The 16785-nt window shown below is 47.5% G+C and overlaps 1 pseudogene across 1 annotated transcript; it reads left to right on the top strand.

Annotated features, from left to right (window-relative positions):
- The first annotated feature begins 3246 nt into the window (after positions 1–3246).
- Positions 3247–16379, top strand: LOC307105421 (60 kDa heat shock protein, mitochondrial-like; annotated as a pseudogene). The gene is made up of 3 exons: positions 3247–3315; positions 14547–15344; positions 15548–16379. The product of its transcript is annotated as a 60 kDa heat shock protein, mitochondrial-like (transcript).
- Positions 16380–16785: the final 406 nt, after the last annotated feature.

The raw sequence follows: 16785 nt of genomic DNA, 5'->3' as shown, positions 1-16785 counted from the left end.
ACTTCGCATACGGTTCTGTTGGTATGTTAGGAGTCTGTCTCCTCAAGAAGACCGAGCATTGTGAGAGCAGAGCCACGCTGTACTCATTGGCACCTCGCACGCCCAGAGGCCCTCAGGGAGTGCTGCTGAGAGAATGCTCCGAGGGTGACTGGCTGCATGGTGACACTGGAGACTCTGGACCAGCAGGAGACTTCGATCATCCTGTTGCCTTTGAGTGTCTAACCCATTTAGAAAAATGTTAACTCGTGCCTGTTTTAAAAGACATCTGGGGCACACGGTGCAGTATACAGATCTTGTAACATAGAAACCCACAGCCAAGACCCATATGTTCATGTTGGCCAATGTCACCCCAATAAACTTGATTAAAAAATAAAAAAGACATTTGAGGGAGATTTGGCTGCACCATCCTTTAACCCCTCACTCCCAAACCTGTTGCATGGTTCTGCTACCAGCAGGGGTGTTCTGAGTACAGTACTATGTGCCTTGTCTTTCTGGAGGAGAAGGGTTTATGTGAACATAGGTTTTGCTTTTATGTATCACATCCAAAAAAGTCAACTAGTGCAGAACCTTAATTTTGTTGGATTTGGTCTTTGAAACATAGTAAAAATTATATTGACCATGTTGAAAATTCTTAACTATGTACTTTTTAAAATCCTTATTTATTTATTTTTGATGGCTTTTTTAGCAGGAGAACATAAGCTAGAGATTATATTAATGTGCTGTTTTTTATTATTTACTTAACTGTGGAGAATTATAGTGTAACTTCCTATTTCCAGATGAACTAGCTATAGATGTCTGTTTTTCCCCAAGAGATATGGATAATAAGTTTGTTACATTTGGTTTTGCCTCTGTAAAATCTTATGCCTCTGAAAACTCAATTTGAGAAAAGATACCACATGTTGGCAAGTCACGTGTGATAAAAAGCCTTTATGAATCTCTCTTCCCTGATTATGAAGTCATCTTTAATTCAGTTCAATAAAACATTTAATTTTGTCTGTATCTTCAGAGAGAGAGAAATTCACAGGTCAGCTTGTTCACAGAAAACATTTAGTAAATGGAAGTATATGACCTTTTAAATCATCATTTCAGGCCAATTAAGCTTGTGTAAAAAATCTATTTTATATTTTCCTCATGAAATCTTTGGAACAAAGATCGAAATCTTTGGAATAATAAAATTAAATGTCTCTATAAACCTTCTGAGAGTCTTCTACATTAAAAAAAATTTATTCAAGAAACTCAATTTACTACCTGCATTAGGAAACTCAATTTACTACCTGCATTAGGACTCCTATTTTACATACGAGGGTAAATTTATTACTATTTTTAAACTAAATCAACTTTGGGAGGGTTGGCAGCCACAGTGAACGGGCACCTCTGGATCTGAGTCAGAACCGGCTGCTTGTGGCGATGCCCACACCTACACTAACTCAGGGGACCTAATGTACTCGCGGGACCAGGAAGGACCATATGAAATTATTCTTTCCTTTAATAGTGGCACTAATCTCCACCTTATGCCGCGGGGGGTGATATTTATGATGCACAATCTTGGCCCATGAGGAGGGAGCCCTTTGAAAGTTTTCCACTTGGCTAACCCCACTCTGAGAACTCTTCACCCACAGCCCAAGGATCCAATGTGGACAAATAGGTCCAATTATACAGCAAGATCTGTGGACATGACCACCACAGGCCCAGTGGGTCCACAGTGAGCTGGACTATGGCCTGGTCTCCCGTGAGCCCTCACTCTGATGGGGGGGGGGGTGGTGGTGGCGGATGTCATGATGACACTTGGCCTCTCCAGGTGTCAGTGCCACCTCAGGCCTGTGATTGAAATGTCTGGGTAGTTCCCTTTCCCCATGGCCCAGTCACTCAAGTACATGGCCTTCGGTCACTTTGAGGAAAGACAGGAGGAGCTGCCGCGGGATAGACTTGCCGTGCACGGCAACATCCTTCCTCCTCGACTGCAGCCACTTGTTCGGTCAGTGGGTTACTAAGTCGGAAAATTGCTCAGGTCTGGAAACTGAGCGGGACTGGCGTTTCATTCTTCCTCTGGTTGTTAAGCAGTGTTCCTGTGGGTTGCCATCCATGTTTTTCCCCTGGGACATCATGCTTTCCCAGCTCCACCTTGTGGGTCAGGCCTTGGCTGTCTGTCCCATTTTCTGGTCATTACAGCAAGAGCAGCCTCCCAGCTCTGGCAGGTGAGTGCTGCCCCCTGGCCTTTATGGTTTCAGGACCCCATTGTCCCCATGAGTATCATTTTGTTTTCACTTTAGAAAGTCATTCTGGCCCTAGCCAGTTTGGCTCAGTGGATAGAGCGTCGGCCTGTGGACTGAAGGGTCCCAGGTTCGATTCCGGTCAAGGGCATGTACCTTGGGTGCGGGCACATCCCCAGTAGGGGGTGTGCAGGAGGCAGCTGATCAATGTTTCTCTCTCATCGATGTTTCTAACTCTCTATCCCTCTTCCTTCCTCTCTGTAAAAAATCAATAAAATGTATTTAAAAAAAAGAAAAAAGAAAGTCATTCTGTTAAGGTTTCTGATAAGCTCAGAATGCGATATGTAAAATCCTTAGGTCTCTTTTAATATATATTATAGACTGCCTTTCCAGCAGTTGGAATCTGATTGCACGGAGAAAAGATACCACATGTTGGCAAGTCACGTGTGATGAAAAGCCTTTATGAATCTTTAAGAACCTTTATTATTTTGAGTACATAGGGCTGCCAGGCACACTGAGCTGCAGAACTTGAAACACAATGTGAGCTGGGCTCCGCATGAGAAGGAGCAGGCAGTAGAGTGGGCCCTTCCCCTGATGCTCGTGCATACGCCCCTCAGGGCCTCTAGGGGAGCGGAGTCAGGGCTCTTGAGGGCCCTGGTTTTGTGATGATCCCATTAACAGATGTCAGCTCCAGGAAACCTGGCTATGAGGCCATTACCTTGCATGTGATAATGCACAGAGGTCAGTTTCACGTTAGAAAGTGCCAACAAGGTGAGCTGTTCCTTTATTTGGGGAATCCGTTCCTGAAATAGGATGTTGAAATTGTAATGGGCGAATATTTCCCGCGAAGGAATGCACACCGGGTTCCTTCCTCTCGGAGAAAGCAGCGCTCTTGGGCCCACGATGGATGTAGAATTCCGCCCCGCCTTGACGGTGGGGATGGCAGGGTCGAGATCAGGAAGGAAGGAACCCTGCAGGAACCCTGCAGGAAGGTGGAGCCCTAGGGCCTGTATCTGGCCGCTGGGAGCCCGGGAACATGGGAGGTAGAAGTCCTGAAGAAGTCCTCCGCCTTGGGAGTGAGCCACAGATCTCGACACTTCCAGAGGTGAGTGTCCGGGGCTTTCTGAACCAAACACTCTGCCTGGATAGCCTTCCCCAGCACTTGGACCACAAGCACATCTTCTGGACATTGACCCTTTCCATTCCCCACCACACAACCAGCAGTCGCCTACATCCCTATCTTAAGAGGTCCCCAGTCTCCTCCAAAGATAAGACTGTGGCTACCTAACTAACATGAATGCATCCATTCACTCTTCGGCTTAAGCACACCTCCAGATAATTCATTCAGCGAAGTCTTTTTTTTTTTTTTTTTTTTTTTTTTTTGGTGCATTGGCTATGAGTAGACTGGGTGGACACACAGAGAGACTGTAGAATTAGGGACCGGTCTCCCCAAATGTGCCTGCCAGTTACCAAAAGGAAAAGGCAGCTCTTGCCATGTGGCAAAGTTGAACCATTATAGGATAAGACCTGAACCCCTACTATGTGCTAGGCCAGTGGTCAGCAAACTCATTAGTCAACAGAGTCAAATATCAACAGTACAACGGTTGAAATTTCTTTTGAGAGCCAAATTTTTTAAACTTAAACTTCTTCTAACACCACTTCTTCAAAATAGACTCGCCCAGGCCGTGGTATTTTGTGGAAGAGCCACACTCAAGGGGCCAAAGAGCCGCATGTGGCTCGCGAGCCGCGGTTTGCCGACCACTGTGCTAGGCTCTCTGCTAGAGATTGAGGATACACTGGCAAGAGTTCCTTTTCTCAAGGAGTTGAAAAGGGCACTTGGGATCCATAATGGTAAGCGTGGTGACACGTGGTAAGTGCAGGGCATGTGGCGAGAGCACACAGGAGGGCACCCGGGCAGCAGGACACGGCTGGTTAGGTAGAGAGCAGACTGAAAACAAGGCTTTATGTGGACGCGTTACCCAGAGGCTCTTCATTGGTGCAGGAACCCCTTCATACATGTGCCATCGGTCTCCGATCGGGTACGCAACTCATTTAGAGACCACGGAGTGTCCCAGCAGGCGAGCTGGGCTGGATGGGCAGGGGGTGAGGAGCAGGCAAGAGGGGAGAAGTGGCGCACAGTCAAGTGCCTCCAGAGAGAGGACCTGCACACACGGACTGTCAGGGGAACGGGGCCGCAGGGCACGTGAGAGGTGTCCGGCAGCACTGTCTGTCCACGCCACCAAGCTGTGCGGAAGGCGGCGAGAGGAACCCTCAGCCACTGTGCTGCCTGGCAGCGAGGCTTGTGTTGCAAAGGCCGTTGGAGGGTTTTGCACTGTCTCATCTTTGAACACTTGCACGTACATCACCAAGCCTTGCAGTATTAGAGCAAATGCTGTGATCACACACAAAAGTTGAGAATCGCTGCGTTACCGTCTAACCCACAAGAAGCAAAGGCGGCACGTTTTCTGCTTCCAGCGTCGGTAACGACAAACAACCCCGTCCGAGCCCACTGCCAGCCCCTTCGCTGCTCTGAGAGGGGGAAAGCTCATCAGTAAAAAGGCTAGGTAAACGTTTCCTTTCGCTGTAAAGGACAAAGCAATTTCTCTACACGTTTTTGAAAGGTTGTTTTCACTCTGAGAGTTTGACTTTAGTCCCATTTTCTGAAGGAAGGGCGGGGGAGATATTAACAGGTTTTTTTTGGTGCTGCAGGCAACACATTATCCACAACAATGTTCGAGGCAGGCGCCCTGTGTGAACACGGCCACTGGCCACAGCCTTTCTGTGGGTTGGCCACTCAGGGGGGGAAGGGGACTCCTTGCCGGCAGGGGCTGCCCGCATCGCCCCCAGCTGTGGTAGTTCGCTGTAACCTCGGAGGCTGGGGTGCTTTGAAGACTCCACTTTTCGGGGAGACACAATGTGAAAAATCACCCCTTCCTCTGCACTGAGGCCAGCCAAATGCCCCCCTGAAGCTGCCCTCCCCGCCAGCTCACAGGGACACGGACGGTCTGGTCTGAAATGAGGAGACGCTGGCGTGACTCTCTGACTCTCGGGGCACCGGGAAGCGGCGAGTGGGTTGGACTCTGAGAGACTGCGAGGCAGTTCAGAGCCATAAAGGGCTTTGGAAAGTGCATTTCTCTCTCCAGATGCTCTTACAGGACGACTTATGTATCCCCACCGTCAAGCCCAAGTTTTGATTAACTCACTCTCCTCAGGTCAACCCTGCTCAGCAACAGCAACTCCGCTGCTGGGCCATGCCCTGCAAGGCGCTGTCCCCGCAGGGGAAGGACAGACAAGTTCAAGCTCGATGTTCAGGGCTTTGCATATGTTCTCACTTTATTCTCACAAGTCTCTGAGATGCATGTTATTTTCCTTGTGGTGAGACAGTCTACGGGGGGAGTGATCTTTCCCCTGACAGTTAATGCTTTTACTCCTTCTCCCGGCTCAGCGGGCCATTGCCAAGGAAACACGGCGAGCATTTCTGTGTTGGTTTCCATGAGTCAGGGGCATGGGCGGTTATTGGAACTGCTGAATTGTTTGAAGATTTAAAAAAGAGAGAGAGAAAGAGGAACTGTTTTTTGCCTTTCCCCTACCCACCACTCCCACGCACACACTAGGAAAAGATGGCGGGGAAGTAAGAATACACTTTGGAGGGTCCTAGAGAGATGGGCTGTGGTCACAACCACGTCCCTCGCTCCGCGTGCTCTCCTTACAAAGTGACGGCGATGGCGGTCTCAAAGGGAGGTGGGTCTGTGCTCCCTCCCCTTGAGTCTGGGTAGCTGGGAGCCAAGGCAGCAGCAGCACGGTGTGGGTTCTGAGGGAAGTTCCTAAAAGGCCATGCAGCTCTGCTTGGGAGCTGAGGCACTTGCCTGTGAGCCCCGAGCAGCCATGCTGTGAGGAAGCCGGTCACTGGGAGGGTCTCGGGGAAGTGTTCTGGCCAGCAGCCCAGCTGAGGTGGTCGCTGAGAGCTGCCATCCACAGCCACACGTGGCTGATTGATGATGATTCCAGATGATTCCAGACGTCAGAGCAGAGAGAGGGAAGGTGTACCATGTGCTCTCTGTGAATTCCTGACCCATAGATTCCATGAACATTAAAACAAAAACAAAAAAACCAGGTTGTTTTGCCCAGGCACTAAAATGTTGCTGGTTCAATTCCCCATCAGAGTATATGCCTAGGTAGAGGTCTCTTCCCCATTAGAGGGTGTACAGAAGGCAGCCAAATGATGTTTCTCTACCTCTCCTTCTTCTCTCTCTCTAAGATATATATATATATACTAGAGGCCCGGTGCATGAAATTTGTGCATGAGGGGTGGGGGTGTGTGTGTCCCTCAACCCAGCCTGCACCCTCTGCAATCTGGGACCCCTCTCACAATCCAGGACTTCTGGCTCCCAATTGCTCACCTGCCTGCCTTCCTGATTGCCCCTAACCACTTCTGCCTGCCAGCCTGATCACCCCCTAACCATTCCCCTGCCAGCCTGATCCATGCGTAACTGCTCCCCTGCTGGCCCAATTGCCCCTAACTGCTCTCTCCTCCCGGCCTGGTTGCCCCTAACTGTCCTCCTCTACAGGCCTGGTCACCCCCAACTGCCCTCCCCTGCTGGCCCAGTCACCCCTAACTGCCCTCCCCTGATGGCCTGGTCTCCCCCAACTGCCCTTCCCTGCAGGCCTGATCACCCTGAAGCCCTCCCGTGGTCCCTTCCTGGCTGGCCAACCTCCCGCATCCCTCCCTGGCCCCAATTGTGCACCGGTGGGGTTCCTCGGCCTGGCCTGCACCCTCTTGCAATCCAGGACCCTTCAGGGGATGTCAGAGAGTTGGTTTCAGCCCAGTCCCACAGGCCAGACCAAGGGACCCCACTGGTGCACGAATTCGTGCACCAGCCCTCTAGTGTATATAATTTTTTTAAATGGTTGTTTTAAGGCAGTAAATTTTGGGCTAATTTGTTATGCAGAAACAAATAACTAAAACAGGGCCCAGCCTTCTTTTTCCAGGGCTGGGAGAAGTGGTAAATCCTAATGGTGGGTTTGAGGATATCAGAGCTCCCGGCGGGGTGGGGTGGTGTAAGACCTCAGAAACAGAATGGCTACATGGTGGCAGACAGGGCCTTGGGCAGCCTCTCAGGTTCTAGAAACCTAGCATGCTCCAGACTGAGCAGGACAATTCCTTTACCCATGAGCACGGCTCAGATGGGAATAGACAGGAAAGGAGTGGTCACCAGTGCGGACCAGGTGACCAAGGTCAGACAGGGTGGTTCAGAACAAGCCCAGGTGGGCCGATAGCACTGAGGAGCAAATGCTGCAGCCCCAGCCAATGCTCAGCAATACGGAAGCCCCAAATTGAGACACAGCTAAGAATCCTTGGGCAGTGTAGCGAATGGGCCCAGGCCCCTTCTGGATTCTCAGGATTAGAGACCAGGAATCAAAGCTGGATTCCAGGGTGCTCAGAAGAGGTACAAACCCTTTGTATGTACGTATTACAGGCACGTGTCCCACGTGGTCGGTCTTAGCTGGGAGCAGTGCAGGCGTGCTCCTCTGGCTTTGCTTGTCAGAAAACCAAGAATCTCAGACGTCAGAGGAATAACTGTGTCAGAGGACCCTCGATCTCTTCCCTTCATGTCTCAACAGCTTGAACAGCTATAATTCAACAAAGGGTTCCCTACTCAATGCACAAACACAGCGAGAGACCCACTCATTGAAGCACCTGAAGGGGATCACGAGATTTTTCTCTTTTGCTATGTTAACGTGATCAACTAAATGATTTTTTAAGGTAATGGAAAATCTTTCTTATATTCCTGAACTAAAGTCTACTTGGTCATGGAAAAAGAAAACCAAGAATCTCATGGTAAACCATACCTATACAGAGCCCACAGTTAGCACGGAGGAGGCCGGGTGGGCTTGGGTGGAGTTATCCTGGACACCACAAGGAACAGGGGTGGGACTGCTGAGTCCTGCAGGGTGTGGGCTCAGCCCAGCACTCACCTCCTTTCCTGCATTAAGCTGCCAGGACCTGGGTGGAAAAGGCTGAGGAGACTAGCACAGGGTGTCCTTGAGGTCTGACCTGGAAGGGGAGTGGCTGCATGATCTGCTCAGGCAGATTGACCCTTGAACTTCCCCAGTGAGACCCCTGAACTCTGTTCCAGCAAGTCCCAGGAAGTGAGGCTCGGAAGTCACTAACGGGTGCGGACAGCCCGCAGAAGGGAACAGGAGGTTCTTAGTGGCGGCCGGTGCCAACCCAAGGCTGATTACAGTGGGGGTGACGGATGTTCTAGCAGGTTGTTCCAGTGCCCCACAGGCTCCCCAGGAACGTGTGGGACAAGGACACAATCCTGGGAAACACTCATAAGCAAGGACACTGGAGGGGTTCAGAACATGCCATCCCCAGATATGCCACTTTTGCATCTTGATTACTTTGAGGTGAGGACAGTCGAGAAATACCAGATGCAGGAAGGGCTCTCTGACCTCCTTCTTTCTACCGAAAAGCAGGGCATAGATTTCCTGTGAAAAGGTGCCCTCCCTGTACCTGGAAAAGAAGAACATTCTCATCCCTGGAAACGGGGAGTCGACCCACAGATGACTGTGTACAAGCAAACCTCCCAAAACAACCTTTGCCTTCCACTATTTCCCCTCACATATCTTCCAGTCACTTTCCCACAATTTACTGCCCCCGCCCCAGCCCCATTTTTCTTTGTTTTGTCATCGCCACAATTCATCATTTCCGTTGAAATGGCATAGAAGCTCTAAGGCCCACTCACTTCTCTGGGTCTCCATTTCGTATAGATGAAGGCCTCTGTGTACACATAAAACTTACATCCTTTTCTCCTGTAAGGGGACGTAGGAAGAGAACTCTGCTCCGTTCCCCCCTCCCCCGCCCTCATACAGTACACTGCCCTAGTAGTGCACCCAACAGTGATGCCAACTTGGAGAAAACACGAATTCGGCTGCACTCTGATTAGCTCCCATCCTCCGCGCAGCCCTGTTCTCAAACGGTGGAATGAAGTCCTCTTCCTGGGGAAGAGAAACAGGAAGAAGGGCCTGGGTTGGGCATGGGGCCTTGGGAAGAGATGCCCTCAGTCATGTGGGACTTGGAATTTCTTCTGTGGTCATTTGTGTGCAAGTCCCACTATATCTGTGCTGTATGTGACTATACAGGCTGGAAAGGTTTTCTATTGACCTAGCACTTGGACGGCTGACGTTTTCAGACCCCACCTGCATGAATGGAGAATTTCACTGCACAGACGGTTTATGTTCCCACCCGGCAGCGTGTCCACTGGCATGTCCAGAGCTAAGTGATCTCGGTGACAAGTTGTGGCTCCTGAGAATATCAGCACGAGGCCGCTCTCCACAAGACCCCTGCTCCTCTCTTTCCTCTCCCCGCTCTTGCCTTTTCCTCCCACCACAACTACCAGCTGTAATTGTATACCTTTTATTTCCCCACCTCCCCTGCGGGGAGGTCAGGGCTGGATCACCCATCCTGGGAACACTGCCCTAGATCTAGGGAGCAAAGGTGTGCTCCCTGGGGAGAAGTGGCAGGTGGCTGGGACCCTCAGGCAAAGCAGGCAGCAGTGATCCTGTGCAGATTCCCTGATTCACACACGGCCTCACTCATTGTCAAACACTCACACTCGTCATCTTACCCAGAAGGAGGCTACAGACTGTAATTACAAGACTCGGGAAGGGCAATGACATTTTAACTCCACAGCAATAGTTTTTCCTAGGGGAGTTTTACCTTGTTGGGTCCAGGGCTGTAAAGCAACATCTGAAATTTTCTTCTCCAGAGAAGCCAGAGTTTGAAAGTCTTTGCAGAATGTCAAACGCCCAGGGAACAGTTTGATGTCAGAATCAAACACCAGCTTTTTGTGTAACCTTCTACTCTGGTTGTTTTGCTTTGTTTTCTCTTGTTAATGGCTTGGATCACATAAAACATTTCCCCTGGCTTTGTCCTAAACAGAACTAGAAAAGCTCCCCAAGTTCATCTCAAAACGAATTCTCCCACAATTCCTCTGACCAGCGGCAGTCAGAATATGATCTTCAAATGAAAGATGAAGAGAATCAGACCTGGAGGCTAAACATGGTGGGCCTTGGTCAGGAACACCCTATTCAAATCCTCCCCTGCCCCCCCACCCCCCGCCAATTTCCACCTCTTATAGAACTGGTGGGGGGTGGGGGGAGCCCTGTGGTCTGAGAGTCCATAGGATAAAGAGATAAGCAGGGTGTCTGCTTCTCAGCTCTGGCAAGGAAACATTCCATTTGAAACTTGAAATTCTCTCATAGTAATTGGTTAAATAATTACAGCATATTCTCTATGAAGGAATAAAATGTAGCCATTCAAAATGTGAAAACTACTCAATGAGAAATATTTATAGATATGCATCATTTATTGACAGATATTTAATGAGCTACTGCTAAATAAAGAACTTAATCTTCAAAACCACGTAATTCCATATTTGTAAAATACATAGTGTGTATTTATAGATATATTAGAACATTCACCACACCACTGTGTCCCAGAGGGATGGAATTAATAGGTAATTATCTTTTCTTCTCGCCGGGGGGTGAGCAGGCTGGCACGGGGGGGCAGTTGGGGGTGATATGTGCTTTCTGGGAGTTTTCACATTTCCTTAAGCACATGCAACTTTGATAAGTACAATTATTTTTTTTTCTGAAAAATAAAATGAAACGTTAATCTCTCTCTTATCCACATCCCCCTGCAAGTGTTCTTTTTCTTATTACATTTTGAGTTTTCTGTACCGATGACTGTTCTTCAAAGCAAATGAAAGAGCAGAAATAAAAGCCAGGCGCTGAGGCTAAGTTCTCAGCCGTCAGCCAGAGCGCACATGTGCAGGACCTGCTTCAGCAGAGATTAGCAGAGTCTCGGAGGCAGCCACGGTGTGAGGAAGAGGGGGCCCGGGGCAGAGGTACGTGTTCGGGTTGCACATTGGAACCACCTGGGATGCTTTTAGCACAGAAGTCCAAAATCAGTCTGCAACGACTTTCAAACTCTGGCTTCTCTGGAGAAGAACATTTCAGATGCTGCTTTACAGCCCTGGACCCAACAAGGTTAACTCCTGCCTGGACAGGAGGAGTTAACGTCTGAGTGTTTAGGTTAAGAACCCCTGCCCAAGGCTGGGCGCCTCCGCTGTCTTCCTCATCATGCAGACACCTTCTCTGGGAGTTTCTCACATCTTCTCCTGTATCCGTTGTTGGAAAGAAGTTGATTATAAATGTAGCCTCCAAAATTATAACTGAAATAGGAGGCAGGAAGATAAAGGCCATGTCTGGAATTGAATGGTGTCCCCAAAAGATTCATGTCAACCCAGAACCTTAGAATGTGACCCTATTTGGAAATAGGGTCTTTGCAGATATAATCAAGTTAAGATGAGGCCATAGTGGATTCGGATGGGCCCTAAAGCCAATGATTGGTGTCCTTAAAAAAAAAAGGGAGGTTTAGTGATACATAATAGGAAGACGTCCATGTGAGGACAGAGGCAGAAATTGGAATGATGCAGCTACAAAGAATGCCAAGGACTGCCAGTCACCCCCAAAAGCTAGGAGAGCGGCAAGGAATGGATTCTCCCTCACAGCCTCCGGGAAGAGCCAGCCGTGCTGACACCGTGATTTTGGACTTCTGGCCTCCTGAACTGTGAGAGACTAAGACTAAGCCTGTTGCAGTGAGCCACCCACATTGCAGTCATCTGTTTCAACAACCCTAGGAAACCAACCCAGGCTGCTTCAGAAGCTTCCCCAGTACATCGCTTCAAGGCAAATGCTCTCCTCGGCACAGCTGTTTCCTGGACCTCGGAGGTCTCTCCCTAACCCGCCCAGTTTTCTCTGCGCACGTGGGGGGAAAAATGCTTCTTCAATAATGTATGTCAATTTTCTTTCAATTATGTGTAGCACAGGAGCTATTTGGTTTGTAAGGTGGAAAAAAAATCCCCACTCTATATTTTGTTCTGTTGTTTTTTCCCAGCTCAATCAGGAGACTTTTCTTATTAGATTCACTGACTTGGTAACTAATGAGAATTGCCAGCCTTTGAAAAGCAATTACTTCTGAGTAAAACAAGCACTTCTCTGAAAGAGGCAGAAAAGGGCTGAACGTACTGTAAACAAGGTACCGTAGAGAGGGGTTCTGCCCTTTCTGCTTCAGTCTTGCAAACCGGCTTCATCAAAGCCATATGTACGAGAGGTGGCTGAAAAGGAAGGCCTTAAGTGGTCATGGACTCTATTTTCCAGCTTTCCAATGGGTACCACCAACTATGTAAATTAAGTTCCATTCAGTTGAAAAAGTAATTATTGCCCTAGCTGGTTTGGCTCAGTGGATTGAGCGTCGGACTGAAGGGTCCCAGGTTCGATTCCGGTCAAGGGCACATGCCCAGGTTGCAGGCTCGATCTCCAGTGGGGTGTGTGCAGGAGGCAGCCAATCAATGATTCTCTGTCATCACTGATGTTTCTATCTCTCTCTCTCCCTCTCCCTTCCTCTCTGAAGTCAATAAAAAGATATCAATAAAAAAAAGAAAAGTAAGGAAAAGAGAAAATAATTATTGCATGCCCTCTATGCTAGGGGCTGGAGATGCAAAGACACCTCCCCCTCGGGAAAACCACAGCCCACAGAAGGTGGAGAAGGAACAACGGATTAGGGCCGAAGTGCGATGCGGAGGCATCTACCGGCTGAAGTGCTGGCCTGAAATGACTTTCCAATGAAACACCCCGAATTGAACATGAATGTTTCTCTCTGCTCCGTCCTGAAAATACACTAAAATGAAAGTAGTAGGGAAAAGGCATAAACTGAAAAAGGCAAAGAGAATTGGGAAGAGACAGCAACCAATGAGAAACATCATCCAATTTGGTGGGGTGGAAAACAGAGGAAGAAGAGGAGCAGAGAAATCTGACTACCAAGAGCCTACGGGAGAACTGGAGACACCTGAACTCTGGGAGGTGGTGGGGGTAGGAGGTGAAAAACAAGGGGTTTGATTGAAATTCTGTTTAAGAAGAAACAATATCCCAAGTCCCTCGAAGCTAAGGGGCCACTTCCCCACCCAAGGAGGAGAGTCATTGTTGGACAGCAGGACCAGGAGGGATGCAGCCCCAGCAGGGAGGGGCAAAGCGCTGTTCTGAGAGCGAACTCTGACATCTACACCTCTGCCTCCAGCCCCACTCCCAGGAGGCTGACACCGGGACACAGCCCTCACACAGGAGCTTAGTGCGTTCTCTCTGGAGAAAATAAATGGCCCCAAAGACAGGATATACAGATAATGACAGTTAGGGTTTCTGAAAAAAAAAAAAAAAAGGAAAAAAATCCAAGTCCTTGATGAATTATCCTATAGATCTCCACAACAAGCTCCCCCCCCCCCCCCTCCATGGACACTCAGAGCTTCAGTCAACCTTCTAGTGTTTAATGAACAGCTCAAGTTTCCTCAGACTCTTGAGGAAAGTTCTTAACATGGAAAATATAAATCAAAATAAGTGTGAGCAGCAAAAAGCTCAGCAGAAAGAGAAAAACCAGAAAACGAACAACATGGAAAATGCATCTCCAAACCAAGAAGAGCCTGCTATTAAAAAGGAATGTCGTTAGAATAGCCAAGAAATAGAAACAACTTAGATGTCCACAGATACATGGTAAAGGAAACATGATGTACCACATAAAATGGAATACTAACCAGCCTTAAAAAAGAAGGAAATGCTGTCACGCGTGGAACATGGGTGAATCTTGAGGACCTAATGCTAAGTAAAATAAACCAGTCACAGAAGGACAAACACTGCATGACTCCGCTTTTGTGAAGCGTCTACAGTAGTCAAACTCATGGCGGCAGAAAGCAGAATGGTGGTTGCCAGAGCCCCGAGGGAAGAGGAAATGGGAGAAGCTGTTCAATGAACATAGAGATTGTCATGCAAGATGAAAACATTTGTAGAGATTTTCTGTAAAATGCACATAAAATTAACAATACTGTGTAGTGCACTTATAATTTTTTTTAAAAGGGTAGATTTCATATTATGTGTTCTTTACCACCATTAAAAAAAAACAACACAACAAAAGTACAAATTTCAGCTCTGGCCCATATGGGCTGTGTGATCTTAAGTGACTTGCTTTGCCCTTTTATAAAGTGTAGGTAAATAACTACCTTGCTGAAGTGTTGTGGGCATTCAAGTACATAATGCACACAAAACACGAAAGCCCGCAGGAGAGAAAACAACAACCAAAAAGAACGTTGAGAGAATGATATAAAATTCACGGGCCTTAAAAATATGACAGCAGAGCCCTCACTGCTGACAGCCTGCCTCGCTGCGTGCATGCCCAGCTGCTGGCCCACAGCAAGGCTTCGATTACATGAGGTCCTTTGACAGATTAGGCCAGTGTCCAGGGCACTGGCTCGTCTCACTAGGGCTTATGGGAAAGATGTAAAATTTGGTGCAGATGCCCAAGCCTTAATGCTTCAACTGTGTAGACCTTTTAGCCAATGCTGTAGTCGTTACTATGTGGCCAAAAGCAAGAACAGTGATTATTAGGTAGAGTTGGGGAAATCCCAAAGTAGCAACAAGTTGGTATGACTGTTGCAAAGTCCATTGACTTGAAAGATAACAATATTGGCACTGAACTTGTTCAAGAAATTGCCAATAATACAAATGAAGAGGCTGGGGATGGCACCGTTATTGCTACTGTACTGGCACACTCTGCGGTCAAGGAAGGCTTTGGGAAGATTAGCAAAGTTGCTAATGCAGTGGAACTTAGGAGAGGTGTGATGTTAGCTATTGATGCTGTAATTGCTGAATGTAAGAAGCAGTCTAAACCTGAAGAAGTTGCTCAGGTTGCTACAATTTCTGCAAGTGGAGACAAAGAAATTGGCAACATCCTTTCTGATGCAATGAAAACGTTTGGAAGAAAGGGCGCCATCACAGTAAAGGGTGAAAAAACACTGAACGATGAATTAGAAATTATTGAAGGCATGAAGTTTGATCAAGTTTATATTTCTCCATATTTTACACAGCAAAAGGTCAGAAATGTGAGTTCAAAGATGCCTATGTTCTATTGAGTGAAAAGAAAATTTCTACTGTTCAAGTCCATTGTACCTGCTCTTGAAATTGCCAATGCTCACTTTAAGCCCTTGGTCATAATTGCTGAAGGTGTTGAGGGAGAAATTCCAGGTACACTTATTTTTTTTAAATCCTCACCCAAGAATATGTTTTTATTGATTTTGAGAGAGAGAGAGAGAGAGAGAGAGAGAGAGAGAGAAACATCATGTGAGACAAACATTGATCAGCTGTCTCTGGTACGTGTCTCAACTGGAGATCGATCCCACAACCTAGATATGTGACCTTTTGAGCCACCAACTGAGCCACCTGGCCAGGGTTACGTACACTTGTTTTGAATAGGCTAAAAGGTGGTCTTCAGATTGTAATAGTCAAAGCTCCAGGTTTTGGTGACAATAGAAAGAACCATATTAAAGACATGGCTATTGCTAATGGTGATGCAGTGCCTGGAGAAGAAAAATTTGCTCTGTAAATCTTGAAGATGTTCATCTTCATGACTTAGCAAAAGTTGGAAAGTCATTGTGACGAAAGATGATGCTATGCTCTTGAAAGGAAAAGATGACAAGGCTCAAACTGAAATGATTAAGAAATCATTGAGCAGTTAGATATCACAACTAGTGAATATGAAAAAGAAAAACTAAATGGACATCTGGCAAAACTCTCAGATGGAGTAGCTGTGCTGCAGGTGGGTGGGACAAGTGATGTTGAAGTGAATAAGAAGACAGAGCGAATGAAGAAGGCATTATTTTGGGAGGGGGCTGTGCCCTGCTTTGGTGCATTCCAGCCTGGGACTCATTAACACCAGCTAATGAACGTAAAAAAAAAATTAATATAGAAACTGTTTTTAAAAACACTCAAAATTCCTGCAGTGACCATTGCTAAGAATGCAGGTGTTGAGGGACCAGTGATAGTCGAGGAAATTATGCAAAGTTCCTCAGAAGTTGTTTATGACTCTGTGCTTGGAGATTTTGTGAATACGGTGGAAAAGGAATCATTGCTCCAACGAAGGTTGTAAGAACTGCTTTATTGGATGCTGCGGGAGTGGCCTCTCTGTTAACAACAGCAGATGTTGTAGTCACAGAAATCCCTGAGGACGAGAAAAACCCTGGAATGGGCGGGATAGGTGGGATGGGAGGTGGTGTGTTCTAATCCTGGAAGAGCGCTTTACTGTTATCAATGAGAACTATGAGAGGAAGAAGCTCAAGGGAGTGCTCATCACCTATAACCTCAGAGAGGTCAGTTGAAGGCAACGACGAAAGAAAAGGCTGGCTGATGTTTAAGAAAATCACTATAACCACCAGTTACTGGCTTCAATTGACAGCATCCAATGGTTTACTGCCGTCGTTTTGTATTTTTTGATAAAAAGACATTTGTACATTCCTGATAACTTAGTACAAGGGCCATCTACTAATGTACTGCTTTGAACTTAAAAAAACGGAGGCATTTTCCCTGCTATTCTGTGAAGTCGGGATTTTAGTGCTTGCCATCACCTGGTGAGAAGTGAAGAAGCAGTCTTCTGTGCACAAGGTAGGGAAATGTCCAGTTATGTTGCAAC

The sequence above is a fragment of the Cnephaeus nilssonii genome, assembly GCF_951640355.1.
Source record: "Cnephaeus nilssonii genome assembly, chromosome: 9".
Taxonomy (NCBI): Eukaryota; Metazoa; Chordata; class Mammalia; order Chiroptera; family Vespertilionidae; genus Cnephaeus; species Cnephaeus nilssonii.
The sequence above is the reverse complement of the archived record's forward strand: the minus strand, read 5'-3'. Positions and strand labels throughout refer to the sequence as shown.